A 21,950-nucleotide genomic window follows, 5' to 3' on the forward strand; every position below is an offset into this window, starting at 1 on the left:
TTGAGTAGAAGCTCAGCAGAAGCAGAATACATGAGTATGGCAGGGGCAATATCAGAAATTATATGGTTAGTAGGGTTGCTGAAGGATCTAAAGGTTGACATAATCACTCCAGTCAAACTATGGTGTGACAACAAAGTTGCTATGCAAATTGCTTCTAACCCAATGTTTCATGAACGAACCAAACACATCGAGATAGATTGTCATTTTGTGAGAGAGAAGCTCAAAGATGGACTGATCAAGCTTGAGCATATTGGAACCAAGTCACAGTTGGCAGATTTACTTACAAAATGATTAGGGACAGTACAACATCACAATCTTCTTTCCAAGCTAGGAGTTCTTGATGTCTTCCATCCCAGCTTGAGGGGGAGTATTAAATAAATAGAAGATTAGTTAGTGATTATATGTGTAGTTAGTTAATAGACTGCAGCTAGTTATAACTAACTTTATCGTAGAAAGTTAGTTATAACAATACAACACTGTAGTTGAATGTATAAAATGATGTGTACTTGGCATTTTACATATATGAAAATATCTTCTCTTCTCCTTCAAATGTTCTCTACATGATTATCAATCTATTCTAGTAGAAGAAAATTAACACTTTCAAAAAGGAGCAACTTTCACATATAGCAAACACAAAATTCATATTTGCATGCTATAATAAAGTATGCATAATTGCGCTCCATAGCAAACATATATATGTATAATTCGCTATATATATACAAAAAAAATAGTTGTATAATTCGCTATACATATACAAAGAAAACAGTTGTATAATTCGTTATATATCTATAAAAGAAAGCAGTTGTATACAAAAGATCAATTGTATAATCGGTGTATGTATAAAATGAGAAAGAGAGAAATGCAAAAGAAAACTAGGCAGAGAAATATTTGTATTGTATAATTATAAGTGTATAGGACGAAGATATATGTATTTGCATGTGTATATACAATTTTCTCTCGCTTTATACAAACAGAAGCGCAATTTATACATTTCGTTTCTATTTGTATAAGCAAGAGAGACGAGCGAGATTTGGGAGAGTGGCGAGCGAGATCTGGAAGAGGGGAGAGAGGAGAACGAAAATATATGTATATATACAATTTCCTCTCGCTTTATACAAACACAAACACATTTTATACATTTGTGTTTGTATAAAAGCGAGAGAGGCGAGCGAAACTGCCACCAAACGAGAGTGGCGAGCGAGATTCCACCAGGGAGAGTGACGAAAATAACAATAGTTTGTTATAGGGTACAATTAAATCAAAGTATATTTATAGCATTTAATTTGAATTAATAGTTTGCTATTATATATAATTTTCCCTTCAAAAAGAGGGTGTTGTGAATCAAGTAGACTTTGTACGGGCTTATGTGTTAGAAGTCGTGAATGGGGCTGATTTAGATGGGATTATTGGGACGAGTAAAATACTAGAGAGTTTTATTTGGGATCCAGGCCTAATTATCAATCAGTTAAATAGGATTAGGGATTAGACAGAAGAGTTATGCGTATTATGAAGAAACCGTTTGTTCCTCTCATCTTCTTTCTAAAATCTTAACTTCTCATCTCCATTCTTATCTTTATCTTTAGTTACTTGTTATTTCAGTATTATTTCTCTTTGTAATTCAAGTGTTGTTATTATAATTGGTTATCAATGAATATAATGTTTATGTATCTGTATTATTAAATTAGGTCTTGGGCCTAACTCACACCCCAAAAGCTAGCTCAAAGGGAGGAGGATTGCCCAAGCCATATAAGGAGTTCACCCATCTCATTAATCACCGATGTGGGACATTTGTCATTCTTTAACACCCCACCTCACTCCCAGTGCTTAACATGTGGTGCGTGGGCAATTTTGATTTTGGGGGCCCCAACATGTCCATTTCCCACCGGACACGTAAGCCTAACCCAACCACAACGATAGAGAAATAAAAATACGAGAATAAAAAATAATAAATAAGCGGAAGACTTTAATTAAAACTCAACACTACCCAGAATTTGATTGTCACATGTACAAACCTCTAAATACAGAATTCGAACAAAAATATACAAGTCTCAGAGTATAGTTCTCGAATAGAACAAAACTAAAAGTAAAGATAACTCAAGGGCACGTCTGGAATGAACCACTACCTCTCGAGTATGTCCCGAAACTCAATCTGCTAAAGAAAATACTAAGTCGAATCTGAGAGAGAGTTGTCAACCTACACAATTGTGTAGAAGTAATGGTGAGTACTGAAAACCACAAGTACTCGCAAGTAACTCTAAACTAAGCAAAACTAGCAGCTACAAACAACTCCTTTCACTCCCAACCGAACCACCGAAACTTCAATCTAACCGCAAATCAACCAACCTATACTAAACAGGTCATATTCAATAGCCAGAGCCAACAATATATCCTCATCAACCTCAGATCAACAAATAAGAGCAAGTAGATCAAATTCCACATAAGAAGGGTAAACCGATACAATCCACACATCACAGACAAAGATACGGCAAATGCGATGCAAAATGCAATAATGATGTCATGTAGTCGTGATGCATGTCGGTCCTACGATACACATCTGTTGACGTAATCAGTCCGCGCTGAATACTCAAATCAGAACCCATGAGGGCCACACATGGACCATGTATCACCGCCGGAACCAGATCCCATCGGCATCCAAATCGCTAGCCGGAGCTAGTCCATCTCATATATCTCTAGCCGGAGCTAGTCTCAACTGTGTCTCATATCCATCCATCCTCGTATCAGTGTCTCAGAACTCATGCAACAGATAGTTCACACATGGGATGAATAATGAATATGCACATGTCATCAATCATAATCATATCACGATCACATCATAGTATTACACATCATCTGTCTCAATCACAACCATATCACGATCACATCATAGTATTACACATCACCTGTCTCAATCACAACCATATCACGACCACATTATAGTATTACACATCACCTGTCTCAATCACAACCATATCACGACCACATCATCTGTCTCAACATCAATGTCTGTATCAATCATAGCCTACTCATGCTTTTCTATCCCATCAATATCAATCATCACATGACTTATTCAACAAATTCAAGTCACATATAACACATTTAGCTCGTTTTATTCCCCATCTTTCATTTACAACAATTTCAATCAACAAATAAAACTCATCCTCAATCCCCATTACTCCCCAACACAATTAGGAAAGTAGTCATGCGTAGTCTAAGAGTTTTACAAAGTTTGGAAGCCACTTGCCTTAAAATGAACTTCAAAAGTTACTTGACTTGAGCCTTTCCTTTTCGAGTATAATCCGGATCACGATAATCTATTCAAACAATTATTCACAATCTTCAATTCGAGTCCAATGACACCAAAATCAAGAAATTTAGGAAAAAAAACCAGATCCCATCGGTATCCAAATCGCTAGCTAGAGCTAGTCCATCTCATATATCTCTAGCCGGAGCTAATCTCAGACTGTGTTCATTTGGTATTTTGAGCATATCGGGAGTTCTAGAGATCGGAATGGAGTGATTCTTACGGGTTTCTTCTTGAATTAATATGAGGGTTAGTATTCAATCTTCAATTCGACATTTTCTCATAATTTCTTTATCTGGTTTTTTCTCCTATCCGTAAATCTCTTGGGAAAAATTGGGGTTTTATCGATTTGGACTCACTTTTTGATGAAAAAGGTATATTTACGATCCTTATGTTATGGGTAAACTGATTTTAACATAAAATTATTGATTCATCGATTATTTTCATCATATTAACCGCGTACAATTTGGACTTTCCCGGTAAAGTTAAAGTTTGATAAATTGAGAATTTCAAGGTCGATCTTAACTCCGTTTTTGATGAAATTTCATATTTGAACTTATCTAAGCATGGGTAAGATGTTTTTCAAGAGATATTTCATTTTCGAGGCGGGGTTTCGGATCCGAATATTTTAGGCTTCTTCAAGAACGTGGATTTTCCTTCAAATTGAGTTTGTGAATTGATTTCAACTACGTTTTCAATTTGGTTTTCACCATTAGCTTCCAAATACTTTAAGGATCATTTTACATCAAAAATTTCCAGATTTGGGTATCATTTTCCGGTATGAGACTTTTGGATCGTTTTGCCCTTTTAAACCTAAATTTCTTGATTTTGGTGTCATTGGACTCGAATTGTGATTGTGAATAATTGTTTGAATAGATTATCGTGATCCGAATTATACTCGGAAAGGAAAGGCTCAAGTCAAGTAACTTTTGGAGTTTGTTTTAAGGCAAGTGGCTTCCAAACTTTGTAAAACTCTTAGACTACGCATGACTACTTTCCTAATTGTGTTGGGGAGTAATGGGGATTGAGGATGGGTTTTATTTGTTGATTTAAATTGTTGTAAATGAAAGATGGGGAATAAAACGAGCTAAATGTGTTATATGTGACTTGAATTTGTTGAATAAGTCATGTGATAACTGATATTGAGGGGATAGAAGAGCATGAGTAGGCTATGATTGATACAAATATTGATGTTGAGAAAGATGGTGTGTAATACTATGATGTGGCCGTGAAATGGTTATGATTGAGACAGGTGATGTGTAATACTATGATGTGCTCGTGATATGTCACGCCCCGAGCTGCCCCCAAGACGCGGACACGGGACCTAGGACCACAAGTGATCCCAAGCTAACCCTGCTGGCATGATCATGAGCATACTAAAAATAATAAACTGATGCGGAAGCTAATTCATAAATAAATCTGAAAAGATGGGGAATACCCATATACTATAACTGAATATATCAAATCTGAGAGTTTAATACAAAAGAAATATCAAACTCAAAACACTAAGCTGAATCTAACTATGTCTGAAATAAGCCTCTAAACTGACTAGAAATGTTGGGACATGCCCCAACTAGATCTAGCAAAACTGAAACTAAAGACTAAAACCGATAAAGATAAACATGTCACTAGTCCTCGAAGAATGAGGACTCACCACTGATGCTGCTGAACTGAAGATCGGGAACCGATCTAAGCGTGATCTGGATGCTGAGAACCTGAACCTACATCACGAGAAGATGTAGCGCACGTATGCGTCAGTACTTGAAAGGTACTGAGCATGCGAGATAGAGTAAAGCTGAAATAACACATAACTGAACAAAGCAGACTGAGCAATGATATAATCTGAACATGATATAGATACTGAAAATACTGAATACTGAGCTAACTGAATGCAATGACCAAATTTATAACATGCTGAGACTGAATACTGACTGTACTGAAATATGGTCAATGCAATAGAGTCTGACTGAACTGTGGGAGCTACTAATAACCGACATAAAACCACATGAGCTAAATGTGGAGTCCGATGTATACGCCCCATCGAGAGGACCCAATATACCCTGCCAGAGGTATAGAGGCATGCTGGCGTGATCACTAAACTGATGTTGCCCACATAGGGGACTTACACCTACGTGGCTCGTAGTTCTGGGACTATATGGGTACGCTGAAACCCTAGTCCAACTCGGTATTATGCTACTCCCAATGAATTAAGTGGTTAACTAGTTATGACTGAATTTCTGTAAATACTGGATAGCTCGAAACTGAACATGCAAACTGAGAATGCAACAATTAATCTGATAATGATGCATTCATAAACTGAGGCATGTATAACTGAATATATTATGACTGAAATACTGAATAGCTTAAAATACTAACATGTAGATACTCATACTTGAAAACTCCTTTTTAGAAAACAATACTCTGATCATTGATGACTTGGGAAGTCATACTGCATAAACATTGATGGTATATCTAGATACCATACTATTCATACATTGATGACCTGCTCAATTGTCATACTAATCATGTTTTAGAAGCTCTTTCTCAAACTCATCTTAACTTTCTCAAAAACTCAGTTTAAAACTCAAGTGTTGTCTTAAAGAAAAGCTTCTCAAGATTTATAACTCAAAATAGGGTGTATACTGAAATATACTGATAATGTGGCATAAAACTGGAGCATGTATATCTGAATAACTGAAATATCTGACCTAGCATGTGTAATTCAAGAACTAATGAAATACATAGCTAGGGTTCTGAAATTTATGCGATAAACTGAGCATTAACATGATAATCTGATTTGGAACATTTAAATAACTAATTCATGATGATCTGTTGAGATTCTAGAAACCCTAGGTCTGTTCATAATCATGGAATCAAGAATCTGACTGAATTCTAGGGACCTAATGGGCGAAAGGAACCCACTAGTGAAATCCCACATACCTGATGACAAATTCCACGGAGAAATCTTTCGATTTCGGGGCTGGAACTGAAGGAAACTTGATGCGTTCTTGAACTAGGGTTCTTGACCTTTTTCTCCTCTCTTGCTTCTAATTTTCTAAGTTTTGATTAATGATTTTGACTAAGGTAAGTTCTAATTATGTTTCTAGGTTTAAACTGATTAAAACCTCATGATTTAGGGTTTAAACGACGTATCTTAGGGGTTAAATGAAATAGGAAAAGACCAAAAGACCCCTGAATTAACTGCTGTCGGAGTGATCGACGGAATGGACTGACGGTCCGTCAATCAATCGACCGTCCGTCGATTGGGTCCGTAGATCGGGTCTGCCCGACAGGGCTTCACTAAAACGGGCATAACTTTTTACTTGGAGGTTAGAATTTAGAAAACTCGGTGGCATTGGAAAGATAATTCAATTATCTATCTAACCATAGGTCATGGGACACCTAATTCATTTTGTGCTAAAAGTTATGACCATCTGAAGTTGACCCATCAGAACTTTCAGCTAACTGGCTGCTAACCTTCGATCTACGGTCAGACCTACGGACCGTGGATCGAACGACGGTCCGTGCTGGTCAACCGTAGTTCAGGACTGAAGATGGGCTTTTGGGGCATCGATCCACGGACACGAACTACGATCCGTGACCTGACCTATGGACCGTAAGTCCGGCCGTGGGTCAACACTTAACCAAATTTTCTGACTGAGTTCTGGGGAAGTTTTCTGTCACGAACCACGGACCTGCAGGACGGACCGTGAGTCCATCTACGGTCCGTGGATGGTGTCCGTGAGTGCCACATGTAACACCAGAAATCTAAAATCTCTATTTTCGGATACGGGGTGTTACAGATATGGTTATGATTGAGACATGTGATGTGTAATACTATGATGTGGCCGTGATATGGTTGTGATTGATACAGGTGATGTGTAATACTATGATGTGGTCGTGATATGGTTGTGATTGAGACAGGTGATGTGTAATACTATGATGTGACCATGATATGGTTGTGATTGAAACAGATGATGTGTAATACTATGACGTGATCGTGATATGATTGTGATTGATGACATGTGCATATTCATTATTCATCCCATGTGTGAACTATCTGTTGCATGAGTTCTGAGACACTGATATGAGAATGGATGGATATGAGACACAGTTGAGACTAGCTCCGGCTAGAGATATATGAGATGGACTAGCTCTGGCTAGCTATTTGGATGTCGTTGGGATCTGGTTCCGGCGGTGATACATGGTCCATGTGTGGCCCCTATGGGTTCTGATTTGAGTATTCAGCGCGGATTGATTACGTCAACAGATGTGTATCATAGGACAGACATGCATCACGACTACATGACATCATTATTGCATTTTGCATCGCATTTGCCTTATCTTTGTCTGTGATGTGTGGATTGTATCGGTTTACCCTTCTTATGTGGAATTTGATCTACTTGCTCTTATTTGTTAATCTGAGGTTGATGAGGATATACTGTTGGTTCTGGCTGTTGAATATGATCTGTTTAGTATAGATTGGTTGGTTTGCTGCTAGATTGAAGTTTCGGTGGTTCGGTTGGGATTGAAATGAGTTGTTTGTAGCTGCTAGTTTTGCTTAGTTTAGAGTTACTTGCGAGTACCTGTGGTTTTCGGTACTCACCCTTGCTTCTACACAATTGTGTAGGTTGACAGCTCTCTCTCAGATTCGGCTTAGTATTTTCTTTAGCAGATTGAGCTTCGGGACATACTCGAGAGGTAGCGGTTCATTCCAGACGTGCCCTTGAGTTATCTTTACTTTCAGTTTTGTTCTATTCGAGAACTATACTCTGAGACTCGTATATTTTTTATTTGAATTATGTATTTAGAGGTTTGTACATGTGACAACCAAATTTTGGGTAGTGTTGAGTCTTAATTAAAGTCTTCCGCTTATTTATTATCTTTTATTCTCGTATTTCTACTTCTCTATCGTTGTGGTTGGGTTAGGCTGACGTGTCCGGTGGAAAATGGACACGTGCCATCACATCCGAATTTGGGGTGTGACAAAATGGTATCAGAGCCAGGTTGATGTGTAATACTATGATGTGGTCGTGATATGGTTGTGATTGAGACATGTGATGTGTAATACTATGATGTGGCCGTGATATGGTTGTGATTGAGACAGGTGATGTGTAATATTATGATGTGGTCGTGATATGGTTGTGATTGAGACAGGTGATGTGTAATACTATGATGTGGCCGTGATATGGTTGTGATTGAGACAGATGATGTGTAATACTATGATGTGATCGTGATATGATTGTGATTGATGACATGTGCATATTCATTATTCATCCCATGTGTGAACTATCTGTTGCATGAGTTCTGAGACACTGATATGAGGATGGATGGATATGAGACACAGTTGAGACTAGCTCCGGCTAGAGATATATGAGATGGACTAGCTCTGGCTAGCGATTTGGATGCCGATTGGATTTGGTTCCGGCGGTGATACATGGTCCATGTGTGGCTCTCATGGGTTCTTATTTGAGACAGGTGATGTGTAATACTATGATATGGCCGTGATATGGTTGTGATTGAGACAGGTGATGTGTAATACTATAATGTGGTAAGCATTAGGCGTGGGCAATTTTTATTTTGGGGGCCCCAACATCGGGTGAGGCGGGCCCTGCTCTGATACCATGTTAAATTAGACATTGGGCCTAACTTACACCCCAAAAGCTAGCTCAAAGGGAGGAGGATTGCCCAAGCCTTATAAGGAGTCCACCCATCTCATTAATCACCGATGTGGGACATTTCTAACATTTGTCATTCTTTAACATGTATTGAGAATTCGGGTTCGTTTCAGTGGGTATCTACCAAGAGGTTGTATATTTGTAGTAGAGCACTTAGGGTATGAAAGTTTTGATCTTTCTAGTTCCAAGATTCCAACTTAAGTGAGAAATTTCTTGAAACCCCATTTTCTTCCTTTGGGTAATGATTCAAGAGCTGGAATCATTGAAAATGTGGCTTCTATAGAAAATTCTTGTGTAAAATTTGTGGATTTTCTTTCTCGATTTTTGAATTACAGGGTTAATGGGCATTGCCGTCGTCATTGGAGTCTTTGAAAAAAAAAACTACTTTTTAGTGGCTGTGAGGCATTGCCAAGAAAAAGGTGCTTTGCAAAGACAATTCCAAAGGTTGGTTTACTTTATTTTCCAGATTTGCTTTGGAAAAATTATAGTGAAAATATTTATAGATAGACAGGTATTGGTTGCAAGAATTCATCTTATTTGAATGTTAAAAAACGTAATGGAGATTGTGCTAGTTGTTTTGATATAGTAAGTAGTGGGGGTGTATGAGAGTCGAGATATGTTAAGGGTGGTAGGGGGAAAATGTTTTTTAATTGATAATGTTCTAGCAATGTTGGAAAATGATGGAGAAATTAGAATTTTATTTGATGTTGGAGAGGGATCTGTACATTTGCAGCTACAGTGGATGAAAGGAATGTGACTGTAGTTACAACTACCTTGAATGTTGATGTCCCATTCAATGAATTCATTGTTGCAATGGGTGTTTTCCCATTGTATTTAAGTTCAGATCATCGATTCCATTTTCATAATAATGTGTTTGATTTGATTCATGCGGAAAATGTATTGGATGATAGCAACAATGGATGCCCTTCAAAATTAGAGTTTTTAGTAAATGATGTTGATAAAGTTTTGATGGCTGGAGGATTATGTTTGTTGGATAGTTTCCTTTCTTCCAATGAAGACAAGAAAACTCCATTAACCAGTAATTGAATGTTTTAGGTACAGAAATCTCAAATGGGTTGTGGGTGAGGAGATCAATGGATCTGAAAATTAGGTTCATTTATATGATGTTCTACATAAAACACTAAGAATTTGATGGAATAATTGAATGCATTCGTCTTCTTTACCTAACTGCTAACCGGAATCTTAGTAGGTGGATTTGGCTTTATGAAAGGGGTGCTATATGTCAAGAGGAATCTCTTTATCTCCAAGTATGTCATCCTTCAGAATAGTTAGGTATTTTCTTTTACATCATGTCACTGTAGTCCTCAAGTGTACTACCACCTCCAAGTGTCCATTGCCTTGGATTAGAGAATTATGAAGTTGGTTTATCTGTTTTGTCTTGTTTTTTTTTATCAATTACAATATCATATTGTTGATTTGTTGCACTTGAGTTGAGGGTCTATCGGCAACAACCTCTCTACCTCCATTTGATATTCATATTTTTGTCTAATCGGGACTTAAAATAGGTATAGTTATAGCAATTTCTCACAATGCAGGCCCTGATGAACAGAGGTTTATCGAAGCTTCTATAGGTTATGTATCTGGAAATCCAATTGTAACTGATAAAGAGTATGACAAGCTGAAGATGAAACTTAAGGTGCTCAGACATTAGTTGTTATTTTGATCACAATATTGTTCGCTCTTTATTAAAAAAGGAATGTTTATGTCCAAACGGATCTTGTAGTCTTTTCCGTATTGACATCTTTTAATTTTGTAGAGGGATGGCAATGATATTGTGGTTGAGGGTCCAAGGTGAAGTCTTCGAAGTAGAAAGGTTTGTACTTCTCTACTCAATGGGATTTATTAGTCTTATAATTCATATTCATCTTTCATGTCGCACTCTTGTGGAAATGCTTGTTCTTCGTCATACATCTATGCAAGATGTCTACGAGGTTAAGTTGGTTGATGGATTTTACTTTGTGCACGTTTATAGTGACCATTCTGTTGATTATCTAAAGACATTCTGGTTAAATGTCCCTGTTGTTGTTGCTCTCAGATTGTGAGTAGTACTTGACCCCGTTTTACATTACAGTTCTATTTTACGATGTTAAAAAATACGTAAACTGATGATACCACACATCCGTGTTCTTAGCTCATGAAGAAACTAGCATGATTTTTCTGTAATAGATATGTTTTGCAAATGCCTTGCTAGGTTTTTCTTCCAAGACAATTTGACTTGATTCGAGATCACTTATCTTTTGGTGGTATGCCTTGTTACCTATAATGGCTTTTATTTCATCGCTAAGGTATCACACACTTCAAAATTACAGTTGGGTATACGTGTTGAATCCTCTAAAAGCTCTGCATTTTAATAACTTTTCAATCATCACCAAGAGTAAGTATTATAGATAATTTTTTAAAGAATATCATTTTAAATAAGCATGGTGCAGAATTATTTCCATGGTGAATATGTGTGCAAAAATTTCAGAATTTGTGTCTATCTCAGATGAAGATTTATGGATTGATTTGTTGATATGATAGCACTGAGGGATAAGTTATGCTTCTAACTCATTTTCTGGTCAATATATGACAATATACAGAAACAATAAAGGTCCTTGGATCTCTTATGGTGATGGTTCTATTGTTTATATTTTCAACTCTAATCATATGAAAGACACGTACGAATAATTAATTACCTTAGAGAATAATGATATCATTTTATTGAAATTATTTAGGATATTGAGAGTGTTAACAGATGAAGAAGAACAATTGAAAGAACCTAACCAACCAAAAATTTCAAAATTCGATTGTGAAGATGTCACTTAAGTTATCTCCTAAAAAATTAATCATTTCACTTCTTTTCCCCAGGTTACATTATTAAGTAACTAAGAGGAATTTCTTTCATATTCTTGATATTGTTACTGATAGAGGTACTAGTGAAATTCATTTCATAGAAAGTTTTGTTAAGTCCTTCAAAATATGAGACGTTGAATAGAGCTGGTAATATAATTATATTTTTTCAATTCAAGTTTTGGCACCTTTTGGTTGCTTCATTTGTTTGAAATTGGCTCCAAAATATTTGACACTGACTTGGTTTGTTCAACTTATTATTAGTTTATCACTCCTACACCATCAGTTCAACATCTGATTAATGATTTTGAGACTCTAGGTTGAGTTGGATAAGTTAATAGGGTGCTGACTGGTGATCAAAGTGTTAGAAAATTCACCAAACGTGATGGTTTTATTTGAATAGTATATTCAATGTACTTCTCTTTGCTGCTCCAACTCCTTCAAAAGGTTCTTGAGGTTTACATTGTTTTCCTCTGTAGAAGGAATAATAACATTTTGTTGCCTCTTTTTCTTTTTATACTTTTTTTGTGTCAGTTTTATCTAAACTAGAAAAAATAATTTTGTAGTTTTTTAGCACCTAATTTTATATTTCTTTTTCATGATTTAGTGATCACTGAACCTTCTCAGATAATCCATTGAGGTACATTTAATAACTTTTTAGCTTTTTAGTTTGTTCATAACATGATATCATAAAGTTTGAAATCAAATCTTTAGATGTTTTCCCTCTTTTACATAGGATATGGAAGGTGTAAATCAAAATTAGTTGTTAGAGAATTCTTCTGCAAATGATATTTTGAGAAGCAACATTTGTATCTTTGCCTTAGTTTTGATAATGTTTAGTATATCTTAGTTATACTTTCAAGTTGAATAACTTTACTTAATATTAGTTTTTCCCTAAGGAGTATGCAATGTGAAATCATATCGATGTCATTTTAATTGTTCTTAATTAGTACTATATACAAGTGCAATTTTTATTAGTATTATCTTGCTTCCTTTAGTATGTTATTATTTTTACTATGTATATTTATCATTATAGCATAAACTACTTTGGGTTATGAAGTTTTAGATACTAAAGTCATTTAATAATTGTATGTATAAATATTTAAATTAATGGGAATCTAGTTAAATACAAATTGAAAATATTATCCGTACAAATGACTAATAACAAAATATTGTCCTTAAATGCTTAACTTTTAGTGACGACTACATTATATTTTTTTAAGATGTTAACATTTTTTTCATAAAAGTATTGACATTTAGTGACAAGAATAATCTTTGTTCCAAAATAGACTACTTATTACCTATAAATTTAACTTTGTATTTATGACAATTGTGATCGTCTCTAATGATGATATTTTGTAGTGACAATTTTATTTTGTTGGTAAAAGGAATATTTTTAATGACGACATGATTGTTTTAACTACAAAATTGTAGAAAAATAAAAAAGTCACAAATTCATATATTTAGGGACGAAAAAAGAAAATTCGTATGAAAAATGTAATTTTTTGTGATGAAATGATATTTATTCAACTACGAACTACATATGACATTAATGACAAATGACGTCGTCACCAATTAAACAAAAATAATTAGTGACACATCAATTTTGTCGGCCTTAATAACTACTTTAGTGACGAAAACATACTATTACCTACAAAATTTTATATTTCTATGACGAACTTGTTCGTCATAAAATACTATACATTTGGAGATGAAAATTATTTCCGTATTAAATAGAACTTTATTTAGTGACGAAACACTAAATCGTCTATGTATACATTCAGTGACCCATGATTTAGGTACGATTGATTGATGAATTATTTTTCGTCTCAAATTTTTTTTTTGACAAAATATGAGTGTTTAGTGACAAACAATTGTTCGTCGCTAATATCTGAATTTGTTGTAGTGTTTAATAGAAGCCGAGCTACAAAGAAAAATTCCTGAGGTAATAACCTAAACTCTTCTTTTTAAAGAAAAAAAAGAAAGATAAATCATAAGCACCAGAACGTTCAATACCATACAGTGGCAGAACCAAGATTTTCAATGAGGGGTTCAAAATCTGAAAAAATAGACACACAAAGTAGTCGAAGGGAGTTCAACATCTACTATATATACCTAAAAAATTATTTTAACTATGTATAAATCATATAATTTTCTGCCGAACGGGGTTCGAATGAACCCCTAATTGTAAGGCGGCTCCACCACTGCTCATCAATTAATTGATATACAAAAAACTCTAATAGCTTTAACTTTTCTTAAATGCCTTTTAGCATACATGTTGAAAATGTTCTATCACTATATATAAATGTACACTATCATTCCAAAATGGTTTGGTTTTTTCTTCGCCTTTCTACATGTAATTATTCTACCCAAAAAAATACGCTTAAATTTTAAACGAATTTAATAGACTATGGTACCAGAAAATATTTTTTCCTTTTATAATTAAGAAAATATGAAATATAATTTTCTTTAAAATAGTAAAACTAGATAAAAAAAGTGATGTGGCACCTCTGAATGGTCAAGGATCCTATTTATCTTCTTTTTTGTGGTTTTTTTGACATTTTTTCTGATATCAATAATTTATTTTATTAAATCATCTCTTTAATTCATACCTCTTCAATTATATAATTAATTTACCAGGGCCGACTCAACAACATTGGGGGGCCTAAAGCGAAACTTAAGAAAGGGGCCCTAATATTTTATTTTTTTCATCATATATACTTTTATTTAAAATATATTTTTCTAGTTATTTTAGATGCAAAGTCATTAAATACTGTTTTATAATCAATCTGTTTTAATAATTCTTTTTCAAATGATAATATAGCTAATCATTCAACTCTCTTGAGACATTGTTGATCTTAAAGAAGATTTAATCAATTTTAATTTCGAAAAAAATCGGCTGAGGCAACGGTTACAAGAACTGTTAACATTATCCTATAAGCAATATGTGTATTTGGAAAAGAATCAAGTTTTTTTATTTGATTGAGTATTTTCATTAGATCATTATCTTCTACTTGTATTACTTCTCTTAACACTTTTAATTCAAAAAACAAATCTAAACCATCAATATCAGAATAACTATTATGAGTTAAAGAAAGTTCAAGGTTAAGACAATATTTTTTAAAAAAATTCATCATCTAGTTATCTCAATATTTTACCACTAAATAAGAAATCAAAAATATTCTTATATGCTTCAATTGGTTCAAATCTATTTTGAAGTGAAAAAATACTTTGATCTACTCAACATATATAAAGTAATCAACTCTAAAGATTCTTCAGGGGACTTAGTGATTTCCTTATCCATATTTTCATCAAATTGTTTCTTACGAAAATCAGGTTTATATTCATCAGATATGCAATTTCCTTAGTAGAAATCATAGTACTCATAGTACACATAACTTTTTTTTTAATAAAAATAACATATATAAGTAATTGTTTTTTAAAAAATGTGGGCCCCCAAGCGATAACTTTAGTGGCATAGGAGTTAAGACAACCCTGTAATTTACTAACATCTATAACTCCTAACATTTCTATGTGTATCATAGATATCAATTGTGATAAGAGAAAGCCATTTACGCTTAGAAAAAAAAATTCATTTCTAAAAAAATAGAGTGTATAAGAAAGGTAAGAAATTTGGAACTGCTACGAAAAGGGGGTCAGATAAATAGTTGGTGAGTTAAAGTCTTTTTGGGGATAGAGGGACTTGAACCATCTTCATAACCTTCAAATTATTTAATATACAATTTTATAACTCCTCAAAATCACACTTATAAAAACCTATTTTGAGACATATATGATGATTATTTTATTTTCATTTTTTTATTCTTTATCTTTTGTCTCATTGGTTGGTTAATTTTTTGTCTACTTTGATCTGATTTTTCAGGAGAAAGATCTATAATGAAGAATATTAGATATTTTTTATAGTTTGCTTTTACGAGGTAAAATGATTTGACATGCATAATGTAATTATCACTTTTTTCTATTGTAATTATATATTTAATTATTTTTTGGATTCTGATTATATGAATCATGAGGTTTCTTTTAGAAAAAATGATTTCTCTTTGCTTCTCTTTGTAGGTTCCTTCTTTCTGCTTTAACTCATAACTAAATATTCTTTAAGGTTTTTACTTGATTAGTTAATTTTATTTTTATGTTTTTTGTCGTTTAAGGTTAATTTACAGTGTTTTCAATTCTGAATATTTTTTAAAAATAAAAGTAGAAAAGGGAGTTAGCATATACATGTATGCTACTCAAGAAAGCATGTAGATATATCTTTATAGTTATGTGGATCAAATTTTTATCAATTATAATGATAGAACATGAGAATGTAAAATTAATTAATTTTCAAAATATAGTATAATTCATAGAAAAACTGACTATTAATACGTAACTTTGTGATATTCATATTTTAACTTTTATTATTATTATTAGTATTATTATTATTATTATTAGGGAAAATGGCCTGATATACTCCTTAACTTTGTCATTTGGAGCTGATATGTCCCTTGTTATGAAAGTGACTCATATATACCTTTAACGTTATACAAACGGGTCACATATACCCCTACCGTTACAAAATGAGCTCACATATACCCTTCATTTAATGGAAGTGAAAAAATTAGTTTTAAATTTATATTTTTGACTTTTAATTTTCTTAAAAATTAGTTAGGGATATATATGATTCTTCTAGCAAAGTTCAAGGTATATTTTAATCTTTTTCATACATAAATTATTTTTTGACTTCTTTGATTATAATTATTTGAGTTTCTTATTCTTATTTTTTTTTTTCTTTCATTCCTTAGTGTAAAGAAAAAAAGTTAAAACTATTTTTTTGTGGCTATATTATAATTTAAAACTATTTTTTTTTTGTCTATATTGTAATTTAATTTTTGTATTTGAAGAAACAAATTTGGTCATCTATAATAAGTTTTAAAAGAATATTAGTGAAACATAAATAAATTTGACCATCAAAATAATAAATCTAAATTAGTCATTGAAACAAAAAAAAGATGTTTGAGGAGGATTAAATATACTCATATGGGATTATGTTTTTTTTTTTTTAAATAATAAATATTAAAGTAAAATTAATTTTTTTCATTTCCATTAGAGAAAAAGGGTATATGTGAGCCATTTTTTTCTAAGTTTTTGATTCTTTTTTTTTATAAATAAATTAAATAGTAATTTTATTAAATATTAATAGTTGTTGTTTGAAAGATTAAAATACTAATTAGGAGTATCTAGGTTTCCGTATAGTGCTTCAGTGAGTCTTCACTGTTGGAAATGTCTATGATTATAGTGCTTTAAGATCGAGTGTTATTGCAAAATTTATTAAAATTTACTTTTGCAAATGATAATTATTATTATTATTATTATTTTTTTCCTTAAAAGTGTGTTTCATGAGTTAAAAAAACATCTATCTATTTGCATTCTCTACTTAAATATCATGTCTCTTCAACTTCCTTCTACTTAATTTTTTATGATTAATCAATCTATAGCAATCCTTCATGGAGTTGTTTAAAACATAATCTCATTATTTAAAAGAATTAAATGGAAAGCACAACCAAGGAAGGAAAAAAGTTCTACAATACACTAATTTTTCAAAAGAGAAAAATACCAACAACATTACATAATCATGTAACATTATGTGTTAATGAACTTACATATTTATGAATTACTTTTTAAATAATTATATCATCCTAAGCTAATCCTCTACACCTTTTCATTTACTATATTTGCATAATAAATTAATAACAGATCTTTCATAATAAATAAATAACAATACAAATCCCCAACTTTCCTCCAATTATTTATCAAAATCTTGACACTTATCTTTACACAAACATTTAACTAATTCAAATAATTAATTCATCATTTAAACAATTAAATGGAAAGCACAACCAACAAATGTAAAAAGTGGTATAAATACCACAAACAAAATTAAAAACATCAAGATACACCATTTATCTTCATAGTCACCATCCGCTCATAGTGATCAATTGAGTTAATTTTTCAAATGTTCAATATTATTATATTTAAATTTCATTTTATTGCAACACTCTATCTTAGTTTGACTTTGACAAATACTTTTAGAGAAGTACTATAATGGATAAGAAAATTATGGATCATCCCCAACAAATTAGTTCGGAGAATTGTCAAGGTAAAAAACTAATGATAATATTCATAACTATATTAAGTTGTACTTCTATTCAGTTAACAAAATATTTGTTTTTGAATACAGATGCAACTATAAAATCAAGCAAAGCGGTTAAAGTGATTTATGAAAATATTATGCAAGAGTGAATTGCATATTTCAGAAAGGAACAAGAGCATTGAAAAAAATATATACACAGATGAGTTTCACTAGATCAATCTAACAAAGAATGACATGGTGTTTTTCATGTATTGGTTTCAATATAATAGGGAGATGAAATATTTTTTGATTAGAGAATACATTCTCTAAAAATCAATCTAACAACAAATGATAGGACGTTGTTGATGTATTTCTTTATATTTTTTCCTATTATTTTACATTGATAACCATTTCCAACACATTCACAAAGTATCCATGTAAGAAATTACAATATAAAAGTTCAATCTCCTTAGTATCTTAATAAAAAGCAAGGAGGACCATCAAAACATACTAATATATTCTCCATTCAGTGCAATGGAAATAAAGTAATTTTTAATAGAGCATGTATCATTTCAAATGAAGAGATAATGATACGATTAGATAATACAAAAATATAATTAATCCACAAGAAAAAATATTCTAACACATATCTTTTAATCCCCGCGTGAAGTGCGACCATGTTCCCTAGTAACGAGTATACATCTAATACATGTGTGGGAAAATAACAACTTTGTTAATTAAGTTACCTTCAACTCTTCAATTTTTTTCAAGATTACAAAATTTGCTTTCTTTCTTGGGACAAGGCACAAGTACTACTCTAGATTATGATCAAAATCTCAGAGACACACCTTAACTAAACTAAGGTCCTATTACCCCATGAACTCATTTTTGTTTTGGTAATTTTGTACACATTTTGGCTTACGTGACACACTCTGTGACTCCACGCAGTTGAGGTGCGTTGGAGATATTTGAATGTCATGTAAGCCAAAATGTGTACAAAATTAAAAAATAATGAGTTTAGAGGGTAATATGACCTTAGTTTAGTTAAGGTGTGTCTCTAGGATTTCGGTCATAGTCTAGGGAGGTACTTGTACCTTATCCCTTCTTTCTTAGGTGCAAGCAAACTAGTTTCATTTTTGTATTACTAGTATTTATTAGGATTTTCAGAAGATAGAATCCTGTAAAAAAAATTCAATAGTATTAGAAAATAAAAATTGAAGATTTATGAAGAGGGTAGAATCATGATAAAGTAACGATTCTAATATTTTAGGTTAATTAGGTACTCAAAGTCAAGAATCAATTGAGTCCTTGAAACCTGAAAATAGATATTGTCATTAGACATCTGTAGACAATAAAATTCGCATCGAGAAAATAATAATCAAGAACGGAAAAATTATCGCAACAATCGTTTATTGATTTCAAAGTGTGAGTGTTACAATCTCTATGATTCCTCTGAATTTGCCTTTTCAAATATAAATTCAAGGGCTCTTGAGCTTGTTCTTAAATCTTTGATGAACTTGGACTTTAACTTTATCTTGATCTTGACTTCTAGTTGAATTCAAGGGCTTCGAGCTTGATCTTGAATCCGGCGGTCTTGATCGTTCTTGAACTTGAACTTTATCTTGATCTTGACTTCTAGTTTAATTCAAGGGCTTCGAGCTTGATCTTGAATTCAGCGGTCTTGATCTTGATCATTCTTGAACTTGAACTTTATCTTGATCTTGACTTCTAGTTGAATCCAAGGGCTTCGAGCTTGATCTTGAATCTGACGGTCTTGATCTTGATCGTTGTTGAACTTGAACTTTATCTTGATCTTGACTTCTTCAAATCTTGAACTTGAACACTTGAATTCTTGAACTTGTAGCTTGTAGAGAAATTGTGGCTTTTGATCCACAAGCTTTCTCTAGCTTCTTGTTCAAATTCTTGTTTTTTTTCTTTTCTGAATTATGAGGACCCCTATTAGTTTTAAAATAGAGAAGTTGTGATAGGAATAGGATTCCCTTCGGCAAATCAAATTTAAGTGGCATTACATATGGGCTTTATGGAGTGGGTTTTAATTAAATCTATATTTATTATATTTAAATAATTAACTCAATTATATTAATCCATAATATTTATTTGGACTAATATATTCATAAATTTAATATAATCTGAATTATTTTATAAATTTATATTTAATAAATTTTAAATGACTACAAATTCCCCCTTCTTCAAGTCTTGTTCGGGATAATTTATCTTTCAAAGACTAGGCTTGAAGAATTTGAAGACTTGAACTTGATCGTGAAGGATCTGAAGACTTCAACTTGCAAGCTTAAAGAATTTGAAGGCTTCAACTTGCAGACTCTAATCTTACAGACTTGACAAATTTGAAGACTTTAACTTGTAGAGTTGGAAGATTTGAATACTTCAACTTGTATACTTGGAGAATTTGAAGACTTCAACTTGCATACTTGGAGATTTTGAAGACTTCATCTTGAAACAACTTTTATTCATAGGTGTTTGCCCCCATTGAGTCACCACCATTTGGTGCAAGTCAGAAGTTTTATGAAAGATTACTCATAGCTTTAACTTTCTTGTGACAAATCAAGTGGGAACATTTGTTTTTTTGACACTTATGCAACTGAACTTAGAATATGATTCTAAGTGCCTACGTACCTCAATGAAGAGGATCAAGTCACAAAGTAGTTTTAGGAGAGTATTTTTTTGTATCGTACACAATTTATACTCTTGTGTGCCAAGAGTGACATACAGTTTAGACTCGTACCTTAAGGAGCATTTTGACTTTAAGATTTAACTCAAATTTAAAGAGTTTGATGATATATAGTTTAGGATCGTGTTTAATTAGCATTTTAACTTGAAGATTTAACTCAAATTTAAAGAGCTTTATGATATACAGTTTAGGCTCGTGTCTCAAGGAGCATTTTAACTTGAAGATTTAGCTCAAATTTAAAGAGCTTTATGATATATAGTTTAGGTTCGTGTCTCAAAGAACATTTCAATTTGAAGATTTAACTCAAATTTGAAGGGCTTTGTGACATACAGTTTAAGCTCGTATTTCGAGGAGCATTTCAACTTGAAGATTTAGCTCAAATTTAAAGTGTTTTATGATATATAGTTTAGGCTCGTGTTCCGAGGAGCATTTCAACTTAAAGATTTAGCTCAAATTTGAAGAGCTTTGTGATATGCAGTTTAGGCTCATGCGTCTAGGAGCATTGTAACTTGCTGTTTAGGCTTATATGATGAGAAACATTATAACTTACACTTTAGGCTCATGCGATAAAGAGCGTTGTAACTTGCAGTTTAGGCTCATGCGATGAAGAGCATTGTAACTTGAAGATTTAGGCTCATGCGATGAGGAGCATTGTAACTTGCAGTTTAAGATCATGCATTAAGGAGTGTTGTGTCATGACCCAGACCGTCGTGATTGATACCCACACAAACCCTCCGGTGGGAGAACCATTACTACAACCCAAACTAACAAATTTTATGAAAACTAAGACATTTAAAGATACGGAAGCAGGTTTAAATGACTATAAAAATGGAGTTCCCATAAACTCCAAGGTTTTAACAAACAACTAGCCAAACTAAATGCGGAAGAACAACCCCTAGAACCTGAAAGTCATTGTACCAAAACTCTACTAACGAAAAGTCTAAGAACAAGGGGAACAACCCCAAAACTAAACAAATACCTTAAACAAATAGTCTGAATCCGAAAAGAATGGACTTAAACAAGAGAGATCCATGACAGTCTGAAAGAACTGACTCACCCTTGAATCCGGTCACGATCAATAGTCACTTAGCTGAGGTCTATCAATAGCCGCCTGAAGATGCCTTGTACTCAATAAAGAACAAGCAAGTGCAGTATCATTACACAATACACAACCTCATTGTACTGGTAGGATCACACGGCTATCCCAATAAGTGAAAAATATGCAAGTAACCACAACATTATAAAACATGCATATACCGAACATATACAATATTAGTCATC

The 21,950-nt window shown here is 33.0% G+C and overlaps 1 protein-coding gene and 1 pseudogene across 1 annotated transcript in view; both read left to right on the forward strand.

Moving 5' to 3' along the window:
- Positions 1 to 21,950, forward strand: part of LOC125835017 (probable alpha,alpha-trehalose-phosphate synthase [UDP-forming] 9) — a 205,919-nt gene that overhangs the window by 22,132 nt on the left and 161,837 nt on the right. The gene's annotated exons all lie outside the window — the stretch shown is intronic.
- Positions 31 to 10,132, forward strand: LOC125835003 (probable methyltransferase At1g29790; annotated as a pseudogene).

This window comes from Solanum verrucosum, unplaced genomic scaffold (assembly GCF_900185275.1).
Source record: "Solanum verrucosum unplaced genomic scaffold, falcon-dt-bn FXZP01000058.1, whole genome shotgun sequence".
Classification (NCBI taxonomy): domain Eukaryota; kingdom Viridiplantae; phylum Streptophyta; class Magnoliopsida; order Solanales; family Solanaceae; genus Solanum; species Solanum verrucosum.